The sequence below is a fragment of the Cyanistes caeruleus genome, chromosome 15 (genome assembly GCF_971803275.1).
Source record: "Cyanistes caeruleus chromosome 15, bCyaCae1.hap1.1, whole genome shotgun sequence".
NCBI classification, from domain to species: Eukaryota; Metazoa; Chordata; class Aves; order Passeriformes; family Paridae; genus Cyanistes; species Cyanistes caeruleus.
The window spans coordinates 12,791,320-12,807,989 of NC_141715.1; the positions used below are offsets into that span (position 1 = coordinate 12,791,320).

The 16,670-nt window shown below is 35.7% G+C and overlaps 1 long non-coding RNA gene across 1 annotated transcript; it reads right to left on the reverse strand.

The window, feature by feature from the left end:
• Positions 1-6,217: 6,217 nt before the first annotated feature.
• On the reverse strand, positions 6,218-16,162 carry LOC147650390 (uncharacterized). The gene is made up of 3 exons (XR_015276696.1): positions 15,908-16,162; positions 10,455-10,565; positions 6,218-7,392 (listed from the first exon to the last, which is right to left on the reverse strand). It is a non-coding gene; the product is annotated as an uncharacterized LOC147650390 (long non-coding RNA).
• Positions 16,163-16,670: the final 508 nt, after the last annotated feature.

The following is a 16,670-nucleotide window of genomic DNA, read 5'->3' on the forward strand; positions in this document are numbered from 1 at the left end:
CAGTAAAGCTACTGAAAAGCTCAATCTGAAAAGCATTCATCTTACAAAGGAGTTTGTCTCTTCTATAAAATATGAAGCATATTGACTTTTTTTTTCCTTGAGCAAACAGAGCACTGCAATCTATTTCCAGCATTCTTCTTGTTTGGCTGTGGTAGACACAAATGTAAAATGAGTGTTGACATGTTTGTTTAACACCCCTGAACAGATTAAACTGCTTTAGAACTTCTTCTGTAATCAGCCTTGAACAATATGAACTAACAGTCACATCCCTGGATAGATTAAATTGTTTCAAAAGTTCTTCATTAATCAGCCAAGAAAAGTTAAATAAAAAAATACGCCAAACCAGCATCCTTTGTCAGATATGCTGGATTCACATTCTGATAATATTAAATTTCACCATGGGGTATCTTTAGACATAAACATTTGTAGTTAGGACACTGTTTTAAAATGTTATTATCTAAAAGGTCTTAATTCTTGATAATTCAACCAAGATGCTCTGAATGAATCAATTCAGAAATAGCTAATATCTCTGATTTGGTGTGAGGGGGAGGGGGCTTGTTTGTTTGTTTGTTTGCAGGGGGTTTTGTTTGTTTGTGGCTCTGTTTGTTGGGTTGTTTGTTGTGTTGTGTTTGTTTTTTTATTTATTTTTGTTTTCTTAATCTGTCTAACATGTATTTGACACCAAGAATTCTTCAGGAACGATAGTAGGAATTACCCCTGGACACAATTATATTCATGCAATATGCTATTCCCATTTCAGTACAGCTATTTTGATTCATGCATTTAAAAAAATAACCTATAGGCAGAAATAAAATATTCACAAACATGGGCAATTTTGTCAATCATGATTGTTTAGGGCCAAAGTGTTTTGAACTTACTCTAGGCATTGATCATGCTGATATTTAGAGTTTACCTGAAGTCAGATACACATATTGAACAAGCAACACATATTGGACTCAACTGTCTTTTTAACAATTCAACACAAGACTAATTTTTAAAGACAGAATTCCCTCCTCATACCCTAAGAAACTTTGAAATGTAATTTTTCAGGTACTGGGAATTAATGTAGCTAAGAATGAAGGCAATGCAGCACATATCCAATCTCAGCAAGTTGCCAGGAGTTGGTATTTCTCCAAAATGAACTCACTTGCTTTTTAAACTACAATAATCTGATACAACACTTAGTGACATCCAAAGGCATTTAAACTTAAACTGAACAGTGGCACCTCTGAGTTGTGTAAAATATGATGCAACTTCACATCAGTTCATTAGGTATGTAAAAACAATTTAGCACTGAGTACATCATAGTTAGAATTTTTCCTTTACAGGTCATGGTGGTGGGTTTAATGCTGGCTAAAATCACTAGTGCACTTACTCATTTCTTGCTCTGAGATATGGATTAGGAGAAGGGCAAAACAGACTCAAAATTTAAATATATATATATATATATAATGCATAATATTATGTTATGTATATTATATATATAATGATACATAATATAAATATATAATTTTTAATATAAATATATTATTTTTTATTATTTTATTATATTAGAAATTGTCACTCTGAGAATCAGACCTTTTGATCTTGTTTTCATCATTTCTAGACACTTTCCCAAGAAAGTAACTATAAACATAGATGTTTATACATTCCATTAAAGAAATGCCTTTTGATGGATGTCTCTCATGACCAGTGTGGTTGGGAAGGTGATGACCTGACTATCCATTCCTTGGTTATTGTCAAAAACCTATAAATACTGAAAGAACAAATAAACTTCTCTTCTTTTTTCACCACACTTCAAGTTGTGTCCCTGTGAATCATTTTGTGTCTGACAGTGACAATAAATAAATAATAATAAAACAATAAAACACACTAAAAATGTGCACAGGTTAGTGGAAAAAGAGACAGAGCTCCACACATTCTGGCCTTGGTCAGAACAGAAGCAGTGCTCCGCACAGGGCCTGTTCTGAAGTGGATTTTGGATAAAAAGTAAATTCTCATCAAGAAGTATTTGTTAGGGCACTTGTTCTAAGCAAGTCTATGTGTTTCTATGAGCTTTGTCTTGCACAAAATAATTTCCCCAGTAACTTCTCATGTCATATTTCTATTTTGATGATGTGTAAAAAGAAAAAATAACCAGGTTTTATTTTTGTCTCAAATATGGTCATCTTATGTGATCCAATGTCTTACGTAAGTTTAACTCTTTAGTGATTTGAATTACTTTCTGACTTGGGTGTTGTGTATGCCACTTTCCTACTTTTAGTCAAAGGTCTCATTCCCTCTTTGTTCAAGGAGACAGTTCTGAATACACTTCTAGTACATATTTAAGCTCTGTAATTCAAATATGTGTAGAGTATATGCACGTAACTCCTTTTCAGGAGACAGGTAAGGTGATGAATTCTCAAATTCAAACAACTTTTTTATAAATACTATTAGTAATCCAGAGGCCAAAACAAAACAACTTCAGCCACTACAGCTAAGAGTTTGAATCTGTGAGTTCAGTGAGTTTATGGTCAGTATTCCATTGCAAAATATCCCCAGACAAAAGCAGTGCTCAGGAAATGAGTTATTAGGAACCTGCCAGGTTCCTAAGTGCCCTTTGCCTGCTGCAGAATATAAATGCTCTCGTGTGTATCAAAATTCTGGGTGCAAACAAAGTGTCATGATGGTGCCCTGAGACAGGGCAGTGTCAGTGCTGTGGAATCCAGCAGGGAGTGTGTGAGTCCTGACCCCTGAGATCTCAGAGTCACCAGCACAGGCTGGGACGTTCCCATTTCCCTGCCTGGCATCTCTCTAAAACACTGCTTGACAATACCAGGAACAATCCAGTGACCCAGCAATGTCCTGTCAGTACAGAAGAAACCCCTGCGAACTCCAGACTTTTATTATTATTATAATTACAACCCTGAAGTAAAGAAAAGTCATTTAAAAGCAGATTTCATAGTTGAACTGCTGTGAAATACAGAGGTGCCACCTGGTACAGGATATTTCGTGACTATCACTTGTTAAGTAGATGAATGTCAGAGTTCATTACATGGCTGTTAAATTTCAGTGAACTTTCTTTCAATAATCAATTCTAATCATTCAGATTTGGAATGTCTGTCCTATTAGATCTAAATTAAATGCACCTCTGTGAACTTTCATTTAGAGCTTTTGTTTTACCTTTCCTCCCTTTGAGATGTGGTAACAGTAGCAGTAACAGCAACTGATAATTTTTTCACTGCCACTGGATGCACGGGGTCTTGTTCACCCCATCCTTCTAATTGCAGTTGTTTTAAAACGAGAACTTCTACATAAGAAAATAGTAATCAAGCCCAAATCCCAACATTTCCCATATATATGCTGCCCCAGTAGGAGTGTTTTTTCAAGCTTCTAATTAAAAACCTTTCAACAAAAGACAGTTTGAATCTGAAGCTGTCAGGTCTCCCCTTGTCCTTGATACATATGGGGTGGGGGGGAACAATAAAAAAGCAAGAGAGAAGATTTTACTTTTAAAGAAGCTCCATTTTCTTGAGACATTTGTATTCCAATATTACTCTCTCTTTCTCATGGGAGCACAGCTCTACTCTTCAAATGAAAAAGAAATAATAAAACACATCAGAAAAAGTAGACCTCAGACCTACTCCTTCTCTCCTTCTCTTGGACTGTTATTTCCATATAGAAAGCTACTCTAATGGGACACTTGTAAATGGCAGGGAATTTAGCCCTTGTGGAGTCTTCTCCAGAAATTGGATTTTTGCTTAAGCAAACAGCAAACCATGCAGCAGGGAAAAAGCTATTTATTTGGCTGCCTGTTGAAGAGCCTCACAAAAATACAATTCTGTCTGCTGTGATCGGGGAAGTCACTCAAGTATGCACTGAAAAAGAATCATTTTGCCTCACCTGGATGTTGAAACAATCTTTTAAGTGCAGTGAAAATTAAATATGAGATCAGTCCAAATTTTAAAATTTATTTAAAACAGGAATCATGTAATCCAGCATGTCATTAAGAACAGATTTCACTAATGTCTATTATTTTTTGTTTGTGCTTCTAGGTATCTGTCTAGTTTAGGGAGAAACTAAAAATCTAGGCAAATGGAAAGGAAATCAGGATGTTTTCTTCTTGTTTAGACTTCCCTTTTTAATGCTCCAAAGCCCCTCAGTTGAAAAGTGCCATCAATATGAACAGTTGTCTCTGATTTGGACACTTTGTCACCTCTTAATCTGTGCCAATTAATTGATTTTTTAATAGGAAATAGTCCACCACAGACATGAATCAGTTCTCTCTGCTGTACATGGGTACATGATCATTGACAACCAGAGTTCTCCTGTCCAGGGAAATCCTTGTGTTTGTCACTTCCCAAAGCCAGATCCTGCTTACATGAAAACCTCCTGCAGAGATGAGTCTGCTCAAATTGCCGTAATTTTGTTGTACATGAGTGGAATCCATGTCAGATGAAATCTCACTGGGCTTCCATAAACTTTCTGATTTTCTAAGCCTTATTCTATTCTATTCTATTCTATTCTATTCTATTCTATTCTATTCTATTCTATTCTATTCTATTCTATTCTATTCTATTCTATTCTATTCTATTCTATTCTATTCTGTTCTGTTCTATTCTATTCTATTTCTATTTCTATTTCTATTTCTATTTCTATTTCTATTTCTATTTCTATTTCTATTAGTTCTATGTGATAATCTAATTTTTTGTGGCCCTAAGCTGTATTTTCAAAAATTCAGTTGTTCCATATACTATTTTAATTTCACAAATATTATACAAAAAGAGCTACTTTGTTCTTTTCTTTTTTATGTTAATAATTAATGCTCATGCATCTTGTTTCAAAAGCAGATTTACAGAGTGAATGACAAAAATCTCATTTTACATCTAAATCTCCTCCACCAGTTGCATTCCACCCATATATATTCCTACAACAATAAAAATCCATGACAAGCTTTACGGAGTTATTTGGATTGGAAGTAGGAAACAGTTTAATGGGGAGGAAGGATGGCAGGAGGAGGATGGAAATGGCTGAGAATTTGTAGATTGAATGGTTCTATTGTGATATTTAAGTGCTGCTTCAATTAGGGCTAAGTGAATCCTCACAGCAAGGGAAACTGGCCTTTGCAGTTTTAACTGGGAGGCAGGTAATGATTAATTCTTTGGCATCTTTCTGTTCAGTCAGATATAGAATTGACTCAAGTGCTTTATAGAAGACGAAATAGCTCAGTGAATTATGCTTCCTCTCCATTATGGAGTGAAAAAAATGTCATTAACAGAACTCTAGAGTGAAAGTCACTGTATTTGAGAATTCTCTAAGCACTCAGTTCATGTTCATTCAGGAATTATTCACACACTAGGGATGAACATTAAATTGTGGTCTTGAAACTTTAAAGCAGTGTGTGATTTCATGATGATATTTTTCAATTGCACATAATAGGATAGATGTGAACTCTCGTCTCTTCACCTTTTAGTATTTATAGATATGCTTCCCATAAATTAAACCATTCACAATTACAGACAACAATTTATTTCACTAACTCTTCATGTGCTTCTTTGTAGTTATTAATATACTTCCTTGGTCCTGATTCTAACTATGGGATTTACTTTAACAGCTCCTGTTTTGCATTAATGCCATCATGTTGAGGCTGCATATAAATGTAGTGGGAAAATAACTTACTATCACAGTTCTCTGTGTATTTTGAATGTTGAGAATGTGTATGGTATCTTTATCAGTCTTTGTATTGCCATAATTAATACCTGAATATATATGGAAGGATCTGTGGGTGGAAAAGTCTTTGTGCAGCAATGGCTGCAAAATCACAGTTGCCTGGTAAATATCAGATCAGTGGCTGCACATCAGAAGGGAAAGTAAAGTACTTTAGCCTAAATAGCTGAATTTTGGTGGGTTTAAGGGGTGAGGTGCATTACTGTAAACAGACTTGAGGGAAGTGTGGGTAGTTCATGGCTGTGTTGTGTCTGCTGAGGATGCCCAGGTGATCTAAAGCCAGGGGCGATTGTTTTCTCTGAGTTTCCAGCTGACCAGGGCAGGAGAGATGAGCTACTCACCTTGACCAGCAGTGGCTTTTTGGCTCTGCTTTCACAGGCAGCAGCACAGGCTGAATGTTTGCAGAATGTTTACTGAACTGCAGGGTAAATTCTGTTGAAATAAACAGAATGCTAGAATGTTTAAAAAAAAAAAGTTGTAAGAACCAGTTTTTTAAAACACAGTTGTAAAATTTAAGTGAGAAAGGCTCCATTTTATTAAGCAAAAGTAATTTCAAAATGCTGTTTTTCTGTCTCTGTGGAAATCCCTATGCTGACTTTGTGATACCTCTTTATTATGATACATGAGTTACATATAAAAACATCATATAATGAAAAAAAAATATAATTTTTGGGTATTTTTAATTAACATCTTCTGATAATTGAAACATTTCCTGTGCTTGTGCCAGATATCTTATATGTTAATACCAAAAAGATTTTCTTCTAATAACACTAACTGGGTGTAAATGCATACGAATTCTCAATGGTGCTGGGGGGAAAAATGCTCCAAAGGGACAGTAAATGTCTGTATTTTGTATTTTAGGGGAACAGCAGTGCAATTACTGTACAACCCTCACTTACCAACCATTTTAACCTCAGTTTAATGTGTGTGGAAGTTCTCCCAGAATGACCTTGATGCTGTACTCAATGTTTTGCATTTTTTATCAGGCTCACACAGATACAAAGAAATGTAATCCCACTTAATGGGATATTATATCCAAATCTTATTTAACATTTTAGAAATTGTATTTATATAAAAGTTCCATGTATTTACAGTATATTAAGTAAAATCCCTTTAGCTGGACCAGAGCACTTTTTGTAGTGCACTGTGCATCTGATCACTTATTAGTTTGTACATGGAGAGATGCTATTTAAAGTCTTACAAACTCCCTTGAAGTAAATTGTAGCCTCCAGCTAAACCTGACACAGTGCAAGTAACACATACAGAATTCTGTACAGCCTTCAATGGCAAACCACTGCTTCTGAGATCCCTCAGTGGCATCCCCAGCCTCAGCTGTCTGAGCCAAACTTTTGTGCATTGGTACCTTTGAAAACTTCAAATGCTCTACAATGCTATCAGGGCAATGGAGGAGCCAATCTCAAAGTCCACTATTAAAACTTCCCTCAAGGACATTTTCATTAGAACTTTGTACATGGACAGTTCAAAAGACTTGGTTATTGATTTTTGCTCAGAAGTCCTCTCTCTCTTCTTGTTTTGTTCAACATTTTGACAGAATTTCAAACCCTACAAACTGGGCAACAGAAGATTGCAGCTAGGATTTTATGCTGTTCATTTGATTTCTTCAGGCCACATCCTTCCTGTGTCCTTGTCAACACTACAAGGAGAGGAGCCGTCTTAGAAGATTTCCTAAAAGGCAGAAGCAATTTCACAGCAATCTAAAAAAAATCTGACCTTTCAACATACAGAAAATCTCTCTTAAGTAAATAACCTTTTTAGCTGTAAAATTTTGCTGAGACATTCATTTATCAAAAACATAGATAAAAATCACTCTATGTTTATCTCCTCACCATTAAAAAATTCCATTAAAAAGAAACTACCCCCAATGAAAGTGGACTGTAGTAAAATACCTCTAGCAAACAAAAACAATTTTTAAAAATAGAACTGCTGATTTAGAGTTTGTGAAGTTGGAAGATGAGCAATTAATTATTACCATCTGCATGCACGTCCCATCTTTAGCCCTATTATCATTTTCATGGACACTGTGTAATGAGGTTCATTTAGCCTCAACTGCATTTCCAGGATATATAGTAGTTCAAAATTAATAGGATTTATGAAGATGTTAATGAATGAGCAGTGTAATTATTTCTGTTTAAAGAAAAGCATGATCTACTTGATCTTTATGAAAGGTATTGCAGGTCTTTAATTGCTCAGTGCTTAAATTCTACATTGATGGTTGACAAGGCTGATATTCTCTCTCCTTTCACTTGATTTCACTGGACACATTTTGATATAACAAAAAAATTCAAGATAAATACCTTTTCTGAGATGGAGCCAACCAGCCTTCCGTTATTAAGAGGTTTCTTAGAGATTTTTAGAGTGGGTTTTTTGTCTTTTCACAAATCCTACTCTGTTCTATTTTATTTTATTTTAACTTATCCTTCTTTATAAGACCTCTGAATTTCTAAGCTCTCAGACTTCAGAAAAACATTGAAATAAGTACTTACCATCACAAAATGTATCACTTATTCACTAAGACAAGTAGCACAGTTAATTTCCTGAGTGTACTTAAAACTTTATTCTCCAAACAGAACATCTCCACACAGATGTTAGCTAGTATATAAACCTTATGCTATCAAATATATTTAGAATATTAAAAATAATATTTTAATTAGTCTGTTGTTTTATGGGTTTCAATGCCTCTGACAAATCAGTGACATTTTATATAAGGAAGAGGACCTTGTAATTTCTTTCAAATTTCAGTATTTCAACATTTTCAATTGTTTCAATATTAGAACATTTCTTTGCAGAGTTTGGCTTCAATTTTGGCTATGGTTTAAAAGTGAGAGATCACTTGGACAATGAAATTTGAATATTCCTCACAGTGTTACCAGGGCCATTGATGCCCAGTTTATGAACTTGTTGAATAGATTACAATGCTCATTTACTTTTGAATGTTCTGCTAGCAGTCTATTATTTTAGTATTTTTATACATAATCCTTTAAAAGGTTGTATAAAGTTACTGTTTCTCAAATCTCAGCTAGGCTACAGTCTCTCAAACACAAGAGGAATATACAGTGTATAAAAAGAGGAATCTTCAGCCCCAGTGGTTGTGCTGAAGTTATTTTGCCAGGACTAAAAGAGGAGATCAAAATACACTGATCTGTTAAAAGACAGACCCTAAATAAATTGATGTATTTGTACAATGACAAGAGGGAGCTTACGATATGTTAGTGAAAAAGCTAGCAAGCCATGAAGTCTGATTCAGAGGCAGATACAGCATGAGAGCTTTGTGAAAACCTGAGCTGCAGATCTGCACTGCACAAAATTGAGGTCAACCACACACATTTTGCAATCGGGGCCACTCCAATCTGAAATACAAAATGGTGAAATCCTCTTTTTGCTCCCACTTTCAGAAATAAGCTCCAAGATTTGCTCCTTGTCTGTGGCTCTCTCGCGGTGTTTCAGTGGCTCATTACGCGGTTCTTGCCTTCCTGCTCTGGCAGAGGGGCTCTCTGGAGTGGTTAAAAGAGAGGCCAGCTAGCAAGGTCTGTTCTCCAGGCATCCTTTCAGATAGCAGTCGAGATGGATATTTTCTCTTCCTCTGATTATTCAGTGGAATAATCCTAGCTGGCATTTTACCTCAATTTGTGGCATCAGTTGTCTCAGTGACACCGTGTAAAGCTGCTGCTTACACTTGAATCCACAGCCTGTATTTTCTTTTTTAAGTGACCATTCCCACAAAGCTTGGCATATAAGGTTTTTAAAATTGTTTTTTTCTGTATTAAGATAGTGCTCAAGAAATTGATCTAATTCAGCCTTCTTCCTCTCTTCTTAATAAAAGCATTTTGCTTGGAGAAAGACGCAGTATGGAGGGTAATTCATTCACATGAACATCCTCATTAGCTGCAATGAGTTATATTTCACAGAATCTCCGAATATTCTGTGTTGGAAGGACCCTACTAAGATCACCACAGTCTAACTTCTGGCCCTGCACAGAACAGCAAAAGACTCACACCTTGTGTCTGTGAGCACTGTCTGAACTCTTGGCTCTCTCTGTTTGTCAAAGTTTGGGTGTTGATGTTGATGAAAAACCAAACCAACAAATAAAACCAACTTGGGGCACTTCACAATATTATAATTTGATCAGTAATATTCAGGAATTACATTTTCTGCCCATACAACACACTGTTCCATCTCAGACTGAAATCTCATTGCAAAACTTAGCAACTTTTCAAAAATGTATTTCTATTATTATTATAGTAATTATTTAAAATATTATATATACTATAATGTATACTATAATATATAGTATATATTATACACACTATATATTATGCAATATATTGTAATATAATAGACTTAATTATATATTTTTGTTATTATGATTATTTATTATTAATTTTATTAATATTATTTATTTTTCCCCAATAACTGATGAAATACAAATAAAGACTTATGTACAAAATTCTAGTTCTTCTCCAAACAAAATTATCTTTCCAGAAATGCTGGTAACAATACCTTCAAATAGTAAAATGTTCATATTTATTACCAAAGGTAAATATCTCTAAATTTCCGACTTGTCTTTCTATTTCTAATTAATTTTGAATTCCTGTTTTCCATGTTAAAAGTGAAGACAAATATTCTAGTTATCCAGGAGAATGATACATTTATAGTTATGGCATGTTGATTTGTTAGAAAGCAGTCTTAGGGACTGTCAAATATCCTGTATTGTTCTTTCCCACTGTTACCTGGTTTTGCTCCTGGTAAACACAGAGCTGGTTTCTCAGAAGATTGTTTCTCATCATTCTCATGCTCATAGATGGTTGTGGGAGTTTATGAGAGCAGGCTTTCCATGGAGGCTGTGGAATAAGAAGATGAACAGGCCAGTGGTGGATGGACTCTTGGTGCTCAGTTACCACCAGCTGTGCCCAGGCAGCCCCATGCCATTTCATCATTTCATCTCTCTGATATACCTCATCCTCTCACAGCTACAGAGAGCCAGGGGAAAAGTTCTGCTGTGTGGAAGGACACTGGAAAGAAAATATTTTGTTGAACTTAATCTAATTAAAGTCCTGCTGAATTTTATATCCTACCAAATGACCTGGGGACCTTTCTCTTAGTCTCTGATCGAGTAGTTCTGGAATGTTCTGTTTAATGTTGCTGGGCACACTGGTGTGGAGGTAACACACACTCTCCTGTGCATATGAACATACACATCTCTTGTTATTAAAGATGAAAAGTGATGAAAAAACCCCACCCCACCAGAAAGAACCATCCATCAGGTGACAGCTTGTCCAGAGAGCTGTGAAATCATCAAAGCAGTAACAAATGGCTGTAAAAATACCGTATGATTCCTCTTCCTGCCTCCTTGCTGGGAACAGAACTGATGTAGAGCGACTGGGCTGTAAACCAAGAAAGTGAGTAAACAAATTCCATTTCCAAATGGAACTCAGATTTGAGAAAATGCTATCAGGAAGAATAAAGAGTGGGAGAATGGAGCAGAATTGTTTAGAAGGTAAAAAGGGAAACCTACAAAGAAAACAAAAGATATAAACAGCAAAAATAAAGATGCAAAAAATTTAGAGTATTATGATCCACTGCCTTGTTGAAATGCTTTCTTACCAGTTCAACTGATTTCCATGAAGCTGAACTGGCAAAATGCTAGTGATTTTAAGGAGTTACAGTAAAATTATACTATTCAAGCAATTTAGCCAAATGAGTTAAAAGCTTGCTAACAATAGGGGTGTCCTAAGGGGAACAAAAATTGCTCTCAACAGGAAAAAAGTGTCAAATCAGTTTTATTTGGTTTCATATTATCCTCCTTCAGCATTCCAGATAGTGAAAATTCCAGGAACTAGGTTTTCCCTTGTTTCAAAAGATTTTATTTCATCTTAGAAGTCAATGAAAAAATTCCATTGACTGCACAGGCATTAGCTCAGGCTCAGATAAAAGAGGGGATGATGAGCGGACATTTCTCCCTTCACTTACTGGAAGAGCAAATAATCTCCATACACTCATCTACTGTTTGCTAATGTTGATTTGTTTACTTCACACATTGGCTTCTAAAGCCTGGCAGTGCTTCACAGCTGCAGCTCAATTCAACCAGGTTATCAAGATCTTCACCTTATAGATTCCATCTGCATCAGTTCATGAGCCCTTTTTGGCTATTCTCTCCCTAATTTCAGCTTATAGCTATTAGTTCTTAATTACATAGTTTAGGAAAGGCTTATATTCTTTTATACTGTCTTAAATCTTAAACTGCAGTATTTGGACTTTATGCTGTCTTGGATTACTTAATTTATTCCAACAATTGTCCTTGATATTGATCAGCATTTGAAGGAGCAAGTGATGTTTTAATGCAGCATTGCACAGTGAATTTGCCTATAGGTGAAATACAAGAGAATTCAGCGATGTGATGGAATAGCTGGAACAGAAAACACTTTGTCTCTTTGAAGTAATGTATTTGAGTTCTGGACATTTGACCATGCCTGTCTTTTATTCCATTCACCAAGCTGAACATTTCTGATGGTGCCCTAAACAAGATAAGAGGTAATGGGCACAAACTGAAACAGAAAAGGTTCCCTCTGAACAGAAGGAAAAACTTTTTAACTGAGGGTGAATGAGCACAGGTTGCCTGGAGAGGTTATAAGGTCCCTATCTTTGGAGATATTCAAAAGCCATCTGGACATTAACCTGCTCAGACTAATCTAGGTGACCCTCCTTAAGTAGAGACATGGAGAAATGGTGATTTCCAGATGCCTCTGCTGACCGTGACCATTTGTGATTCTGTAAATAATAATATTCATACTTTTATAATACTTCTGTTTGTATTTTGCAACTTAGAAACAAGCTTGATAATTCCTTAATGAAGAAGTGCTACATAAACTTAGGGGTCCTTCCTAGCTTAAATCTACAGATAAGAGAAAATCTACACAAAAGAAAAACCATCCATAACAAATTTTGTTTTGCAAAAATTAATTAAGAATTATAAGCATCACTGTGTAGATGAGGAAATTCAGATGAAAAGCAGGGTTTGGTCAGGAACACTGTCAGTGTCAGGAACACCATAAGTCTGCCAGTGGTTTGCTGGCTTAAATGGCAAGTGCTGAATTCAGGGGCTGCTCTGTGCACAGTTTAAATGAGTCAGAGTGCTTTGGAACACATTTACAGCCTTCACTCAGTCCCCTGGTCCTTATGGTGTTAGTGGGACTCTTAACCTTGTGTTCCTGCAGTACTCTATGTATGTTCTTATCACCTTGACCTTAGAACTTTCTTGCCAGCTCATACATTACCAATCTTTTGGTTAAGCAGTTGATTTTTAGCTTTTGCTCTCCTAATTTTCTCATCTATCTTCTGTTTCCACCTTCCCCTTTTAAATTCATTCTGTTGCTTCTCTCTTTTGATCCTGTAATATTTTTTGTATATTTTTATCTTCTCTTCAACCTCTTTCCCTGAACTATTTGGTCCAATTTGCACTCCTGTTTAATCCATTGTATTCACTTCCTTCCATTTAATGTTGTGTGACAAACAGTTCTCAGCAGTCACCTGTTAAATCACACACAGCTCTGGTGGGAGTGCAGATAACCCTTTCTGTTGCCATTTTTTGATATACAGAGCTCAAATTTGAGGGAGTCGAAGCAGCTCACATGAATACTGGCAAATTGAGTCCCTTATCTTCTGAAATGAAAGTTTATTTTTCCTAACACAAATACTGACTCTGAGACCAGTGAGAGAAGCACTTCTCAGAGACATTATGAAAGCTTAAAACGTAATAGTTTTTTTGAATAGCATCACAGTAGCAGAACAGTTTGATTATAATGGTAGAAATTCAATATGAGTCTCCCTAAATTTGTAGAAGTGTTAAAAATTGTCCCATTGACAACATTTCAGATTGTCTCCAAGATCAGAAGAATGTGGGTTTTGTTTTCTTTTTCCTTCAAGTAATGAAGGCAGAAGGAATGGAATTTTCCAGACTCCTTTATATCTAGGAACTTATTTAAATTAAAAAATAAAAAATGAAAGGGGCAATATTTGTGCACTTAATCTAATATTCACTAGCTTTTGACATAACAGTTCCCTGTGCAATCATATACAATTTCAATTAATAGTTTTAATTAAGTGCTGTTTTAACCTTCAATCTTCTTTTCCACTTTTGCTGTTACAGTCCTCAATGATGGACTGTTCTGAGCTCTCTTTATTATTTTCCTTTCTTCTCCATTTAAATTTTTGCTGATGAATTTTTGTACTTGCTGTTAATGCTGTTTTCTTTTTTTCCTAATTTTGTCCCTTTTGTTAGTGATACTCCATACCACAAATTGTTTTCTTGTTCTTGGCTTTTTTTGTCTTTGTTGTTTTATTTCTACACCCTTCTTTATTTTCAAACTCCAAATATATGGTCCAAATATATGTATTTATTTCAATGATATTCAAATGTGTGTTTATTGTGTACAAAGTTATAAAAGAGAGCTTTTTGGGTTTTTTGGTTTGGTTTTCTCTTAATACAAAACCTGCAATTTCAGCCCAAGAAGAATCTCTTTTTCTTAAAAAAAAATTAAAAAATAAAAAGTTGTACATGTGTTCAGTCCTTATTCTGGGCATCACTGGTAAATTTTAAATTGCTGAACAATTCTAGCACATTTGAAAAAAAGAAAAAAGAAAAGATAAAAGCAGCAAGTTTAAGCAGGATTTGTGCAAATTAAGCTGGTCACTTGGAACACTCCGTTCACGCCCCTGTGGTGGAGCACTGCAGGACCACGCTGGCAGCTGCTTGTCCAGAGTGAATCCACGGGATTTTGGAAACCACCCTTCCTCAGCAGCACTTCTAAAACATTTGAGCAGCAAAGCAATCCAGATTTCAATATTTCCCTGCGAGCAGGGCAGAGGGAAAGCCCCTGCTCCGAGGAATATCCACACTCTCTGTGCACATCCAGAGTGAACGCAGACAAACCCATTGCTCAGGGGGAGCCAACAAATCCTTGTCCCCTGCTGCTTCCTTAATAGCTTTTATTAGTGGTCAGAGATGGCAGCACTTACGTTCTTTTCTCAGCACAAGAAATTATTCTTATCTTCTCAATAGGGATTGTGAATGTACAGTTCATTTGTCAAGCTGAGCAACAAAACACTTTTTTTTTTTTTCTAATGGAATCATTCCTATCACAGCACATTCATTAATTTCCCTCTGTAACACAGAATTGAAGAAATTTTTGTGTCTCTTTTTTTGTTGGGAATGGACCTTACCTTTTTTTTTTTTTTTTCCCCTGGTAATTCACACTGACTTTTTGGCTTTTTTTCACAGTTTAAAAACTCAAATACAATTTCTGCACAAATGTGATTTGATGTTATTTAAGATAAAAGCAAAATGTTTAATTTAGCAAGAAATTCATGTTCTTATAATGCATTCTAGGATAGGCATTTTACAACATCACCAACTTTCTGGATCATATCCGCTGTTTTCACTTAATTGCATGTCATGTAAGAACTTCCACAACATTGAAAATTGTTCTCCATGGTTTTTACTTTTCATTTATTCACCTGCCTCACAAAGGCAATTTTTTATCAGTTCCTCATTTCCATAAACTTATCCTTACAACTATCTTCACAGTTAGTGAAATTACAATAACCCCATTTCATAAATTGAATCTGTGTAGACAACAGAACTGCAAACGGTTTAAGAAGTCAAATAGTTGTCTCCTCAATCTCCCTGTGATAAAACAAGATTATCTAAATCTGTGATAATTATGTGACAAATAATTTGTCTAATTCGGCCTTTAAAACCTACAGAGTGTATTTGTTCTTTGCTTCTCCCAAACAACAGTATCTTAGGCTTCCTTAACTATTGTATTTCATATAATTTATGCATTTGTCAGTCTTCTGTATGACAAGCTGTTTTTTTAACATGTTTGTGGTTCCTCACTGTTTGCTGAAAGCTTTCAAGCATTCCTTCTGTTCTCTCAATCAGCTAGAAAAAGGTAATCTCATCTACCACTCATCTACTAAATTCTACTCCATGCACATCTCTCTATAAAACTAAACTCTAGGTATGGTTTTTCAACCAGTTCTACACTCAACTTTTCACAATTTCCTGTATCTTCAGTTTACTTTACTGGCATATGAGATAGTGTGACAAGACTTAATAAAGCAGAATATATGATATTTACTGTGTGTCTCCTATGCAGACAGTTTTCTCACAGAAGGAAATTACCTCTCAGAATTTACTTAAGCAGGTTCATTCTTCCTCCTCTGCTGCTGAACTTACACTTTCTTGTTCCCAAGTGGTGTTTCTGAGCTAACAGCCCTCTTTATATTCAAACAGCCATGGAAAACCTGTGAGCACTTGTAGAAGGGCACAGAAGCAAGAAAGAGTCAAAATCCCTTCTGTCTGGGGACATAAAATTGAAGTCTTTGTGTACCCTCTGTGAAAATGTTCTATGTAAGTCACATGTAAGGAGTCCAAGCTGCCTGAGACTTGGGAGAGAGCGCAGAGCAGCTGTACAGGGACTGTGATGTTGAAGTGATTCCATTTAGGGAAGGTTGGTGTTCTCAGACCTTAACAGAGTTAAAGTGTCCACTGGTTACTATTCAAAGCCTTGCCAGCTTTTCTAGTAGCACAATTGGAGCTACCACTGCTGCCAGGCAAATGTGTAGAGTAGGGCAGAAATGTGAGCTGGATATTGGACTTTTGCTCTTTTATTCCATGTATCATTTAGTGACACCATATTTTATTTTATTTTCTGGTAAACTTGTCATCAGGGTTTTTTAAGTGAAAATATAAAGCCAGTCTTCTGCCTTATCATCCCTTTCCATCTTTTATAATTTTTTGATGCAAGTCTCACAAGCTTAAACACGTTTGACAGGAGAACACTTCCTTACACTGGAGCTGGATTGTGCCTAGACAGCACAGACTAGGGATTATAAAAATTATAATCCCTAATTATAGAATTCCTAACAGAATTGCCATCTATTTC